This window comes from Mus caroli, chromosome 1 (genome assembly GCF_900094665.2).
Source record: "Mus caroli chromosome 1, CAROLI_EIJ_v1.1, whole genome shotgun sequence".
Taxonomy (NCBI): domain Eukaryota; kingdom Metazoa; phylum Chordata; class Mammalia; order Rodentia; family Muridae; genus Mus; species Mus caroli.
In genome coordinates this window covers 89,107,129-89,112,302 of record NC_034570.1, presented here as the reverse complement: position 1 = coordinate 89,112,302, position 5,174 = coordinate 89,107,129, and the positions used below count along the sequence as shown (strand labels likewise).

Here is a 5,174-nt window from a genome sequence, read left to right as displayed (position 1 = left end):
TAGGTTTGTTGAGGGATTACCTTCTTGCTTTTTCTAGGAAGAGGTATCCAACCTTGTATTGGTTTTTTTCTGTTATTATCCTATGAAGGGCTGGATTCATGGAAAGACAATGTGTGAATTTGCTTTTGTCATGGAATACTTTGGTTTCTCCATCTAAGGTAATTGAGACTTTGTCTGGGTATAGTAGCCAAAAATATGGAATGCTTCACGAATTTGTGTGTCATCCTTGCGCAGGGGCAATGCTAATCTTCTCTGTATCATTCCAATTTTAGTATATGTGCTGCCGAAGTGAGCACTCATTTATCTTATTTAACAAAGACATCTTCACATTCATCCACGTTGCTGCAACTGACAGGTTGCAGTCTTCTATTTAGCAGATCTGTATCCAAGTCTGTGTAGGTACCATATTATCTCTCTCTCTCTCTCTTTTTTTTTTTTGTCCTGAATTTTCTTTTTTTTTCTTTTAATTTTTTATTACGTATTTATTTCATTTACATTTCCAATGCTATCACAAAAGTCCCCCACCCACTCCCCCACCCACCCACTCCCACTTCTTGGCCCTTGCATTCCCCTGTATTGAGGCAGATAAAGTTTGTATGACCAATGGGCCTCTCTTTCCAGTGATGGCCGACTAGGACATATTCTGATTCATATGCAGCTAGAAAAACAAGCTCCTGGGAGTACTGGNTAGTTCATATTGTTGTTCCACCTATAGTGTTGCCGATCTCTTTAACTCCTTGGTTACGTTCTCTAGCTCCTCCATTGGTGGCTCTATGATCCATCTAATACCTGACTGTGGACATCCACTTCTGTTTTTGCTAGGCCCCGGCATAGTCTCACAAGGGACAGCTATATCTGGGTCCTTTGAGCAAAATCTTGCTAATGTATGCAATGGTATCAGCATTTGGAGGCTGATTATGGGATAGATCCCTGGATATGGCAGTCTCTAGATGGTCCATCCTTTCATCTCAGCTACAAAATGTGTCTCTGTAACGCATTCCATGGGTGTTTTGTTCCCATTCTAAGAAGGGGCAAAGTGTACACACTTTGGTCTTCTTTCTTCTTGAGTTTCATGTGTTTAGCAATTATATCTTATATCTTGGGTATTCTAAGTTTCTGGGCTAATATCCACTTATCAGTGAGTACATATTGTGTGAGTCCTTTTGCGATTGTGTTACCCCACTCAGGACGATGCCCTCCAGGTCAAACCATTAGCCTAGGAATTTCATAAATTTATTCTTTTTAATAGCTGAGTAGTACTCCATTGTGTAAATGTACCACATTTTCTGTATCCATTCCTCTGTTGAGGGGCACCTGGGTGCTTTCCAGCTTCTGGCTATTATAAATAAGACTGCTATGAACATAGTGGAGCATGTGCCCTTCTTACTGGTTGGAACATCTTCTGGATATATTCCCAGGAGAGGTATTGTGGGATCCTCCGGTAGTACTATGTCCAATTTTCTGAGGAATAACCAGACTAATTTAGAGAGTGGTTGTACAATTTTGCTATCCCACCAACAATGGAAGTGTGTTCCTCTTTATCCAGATCCTTGCCAGCATCTGCTGTCACCTGAATTTTTGATCTTAGCCATTCTNACTGGTGTGAGGTGGAATCTCAGGGTTGTTTTGATTTGCATTTCCCTGATGATTAAGGATGTTGAACATTTTTAATGGTGCTTCTTAGCCATTTGATATTCCACAGGTGAGAATTCTTTGTTTAGCTCTGAGCCCCATTTTTTAATGGGGTTATTTGTTTTCTGGAGTCCACCTTCTTGAGTTCTTTATAAATATTGGATATTAGTCCCGTATCTGATTTAGTTTTGATAAAGATTATTTCCCAATATGTTGGTGGTCTTTAATCTTATTGAAGCTGTCTTTTGCCTTGCAGAAGCTTAGCAATTTTATGAGGTCCCATTTGTCAATTCTCAATCTTATAGCATAAGCCATTGCTGTTCTATTCAGGAATTTTTCCCCTGTACACATATCTTCGTGGCTTTTCACTACTTTCTCCTCTATAAGTTTCAGTGTCTCTGGCTTTATGTGGAGTTCCTTAATCCACTTAGATTTAACCTTAGTACAAGGAGATAGGAATGGATCAATTCACATTTTTCTACATGATAACTGCCAGTTGTCCAAGAACCATTTGTTTCAAATGCTGTCCTTTTATCACTGAATGATTTTTGTACCCTTTTCAAAGATCAAGTGACAATAGGTGTGCCGGTTCATTTCTAGGTCTTCAATTCTATTCCATTGGTCTACTTCTCTGTCTCTGTACCAGTACCATGCAGTTTTTATCACAATTGCTCTGTAGTAAAGCTTTAGGTCAGGCATGTTGATTACACCAGAGGTTCTTTTATCCTTGAGAAGAGTTTTTGCTCTCCTAGGTTTTTTGTTATTCTAGATGAATTTGCAGATTGCCCTTTCTAATTCGTTGAAGAATTGAGTTGGAATTTTGATGGGGATTGCATTGAATCTGTAGATTGCTTTTGGCAACATAGCCATTTTTTTTTTTTTTTTGGTTTTTCGAGACAGGGTTTCTCTGTATAGCCCTGGTCTGCTTGTGGACGTTGTACATCGTGGTGCGGAGCCTAGTGCGCACCACGATGTACAACGTCCACAAGCAGGAATAGGTATGGAGAAAGTGGACAGCCTTGTCTAGTCCCTGATTTTAGTAGGAATGCTTCAAGCTTCTCACCATTTATTTTGATGTTGGCTACTGGTTTGCTGTAGATTNCTTTTATCATGTTTAGGTATGGGCCTTGAATTCCTGATCTTTCCAAGACTTTTATCATGAATGGGTGTTGGATCTTGTCAAATGCTTTTTCCGCATCTAACGAGATGACCATGTGGTTTTTGTCTTTGAGTTTGTTTATATACTGGATTACGTTGATGGATTTCCATATATTGAACCATCCTTGCATCCCTGGGATGAAACCTACTTGGTCAGGATGGATGATTGTTTTGATGTGTTCTTNGATTNGGTTAGCAAGAACTTTATTGAGGATTTTTGCATCAATATTCATAAGGGATATTGGTCTGAAGTTTTCTATCTTTGTTGGGTCTTTTTGTGGTTTAGGTATCAGAGTAATTGTGGCTTCATAGAATGAGTTGGGTAAAGTACCTTCTGTTTCTATTTTGTGGAATAGTTTGTGAAGAACTGGGATTAGATCNTCTTTGAAGGTNTGANAGAACTCTGCANTAAACNCATCTGGTCCTNNNCTTTTTTTGGTTGGGAGACTATTAATGACTGCTTCTATTTCTTTAGGGGATATAGGACTGTTTAGATCATTAACTTGATCTTGATTTAACTTTGGTACCTGGTATCTGTCTAGAAACTTGTCCATTTCATCCAGGTTCTCCAGTTTTGTTGAGTACCGCCTTTTGTAGAAGTCTCTGATGGTGTTTTGGATTTCTTCAGGATCTGTTGTTATGTCTCCCCTTTTAATTTTGATTTTTGTCAATTAGGATGTTTTCCCTGTGCCCTCTAGTAAGTCTGGCTAAGGTTTTATATATCTTGTTGATTTTCTCAAAGAACCAGCTCCTCGATAGGTTGATTCTGTGAATAATTCTTGTTTCCACTTGTTTTTTTTTCACCCCTAAGTTTGATTATTTCCTGCCATCTACTCCTCTTGGGTGAATTTGCTTCCTTTTTTTCTAGAGCTTTAAGTGTGTTGTCAAGTTGCTAATGTGTGCTCTCTCTAGTTTCTTTTGGATGCACTCAGAGCTATGAGTTTTTCTCTTAGAAATGCTTTCATTGTGTCCCATAAGTTTGGGTTTGTTGTGGCTTCATTTTCATTAAACTCCAAAACCTCCTTAATTTCTTTCTTTATTGTTCCTTGATCAAGGTATCATTGAGAAGAGTATTGTTCTGTTTCCATGGGAATGTTAGCTTTCTATTATTTATTTTGTTATTGAAGATCACCCTTAGTCCATGGTGATCTGATAGATGCATGGGACAATTTCAATATTTTTTTTCATATGTTGAGTCTTGTTTTGTGACCAATTATGTGGACAAATTTGGAGAAGGTACCATGAGGTGCTGAGAAGACTGTATATCCTTTTGTTTTAGGATAAAATGTTCTGTAGATATCTGTTAGATCCATTTGTTTCATAACTTCTGTTAGTTTCACTGTGTTCCTGATTAGTTTCTGTTTCCATGGTCTGTCCATTGGTGAAAGTGGTGTGTTGAAGTCTCCCACTATTATTGTGTGAGGTGCAATGTATGCTTTGAGCTTTACTAAAGTTTCTTTAATGAATGTATCTGCCCTTGTATTGGAGCGTAGATATTCAGAATTTATAGTTCCTCTTGGAGGATTTTANCTTTGATGAGTATGAAGTGCCCCTCCTTGTCTTTTTTGATGACTTTGAGTTGGAAGTTGATTTTATTAGATATTAGAATATTAGAAACAAGTTTCTCCAGCTTGTTTCTTCAGACCATTTGCTTGGAAAATTGTTTTCCAACCATTCATTCTGAGGTACTGTCTATATTTTTCTCTGAGATGACTTTCCTGTAAGCAGCAAAATTTGGGTCCTGTCTGTGTAGCCAGTCTGTTAGTCTATGTCTTTGTATTGGGGAGTTGAGTCCGTTGATATTAAGAGATATTAAGGAAAAGTAATTGTTGCTTCCTACTATTTTTGTTGCTAAAGTTGGCATTCTGTTCTTGTGGCTGTCTTCTTGTAGGTTTGTTGAGGGATTACCTTCTTGCTTTTTCTAGGACGTGGTTTCTGTCCTTGTATTGGTTGTTTTTCTGTTATGTTCCCTTGAAGGGCTGGATGCATGGAAAGATAATGTGTGAATTTGGATTTGTTGTGGAATACCTTGGTTTCTCCATCTAAGGTAATTGAGAGTTTGGCGTTGTGTAGTAGCCTGGGCTGGCATTTGTGTCTCTTAAGGTCTGTATAACATCTATCCAGGATCTTCTGGCTTTCATAGTCTCTGGTGAAAAGTCTGGTATAATTCTGATAGGCCTGCCTTTATATGTTACTTGACCTTTTTCCCTTATTGATTTTAATATTCTATTTTTATTTAGTGCATTTGTTGTTCTGATTATTATGTGTCAGGAGGAATGTCTTTTCTGGTCCAGTCTATTTGGAGTTCTGTACGTTTCTTGTATGTTCATGGGCATCTCTTTCTTTAGATTTGGGAAGTTTTCTTCTATAATTTTGTTGAAGAT

General features: G+C 38.1%; 1 non-coding gene across 1 annotated transcript; it reads right to left on the bottom strand.

The window, feature by feature from the left end:
- Positions 1 to 189: 189 nt before the first annotated feature.
- Positions 190 to 296, bottom strand: LOC115032558. The gene has a single exon (XR_003838203.1). It is a non-coding gene; the product is annotated as a U6 spliceosomal RNA (small nuclear RNA).
- Positions 297 to 5,174: the final 4,878 nt, after the last annotated feature.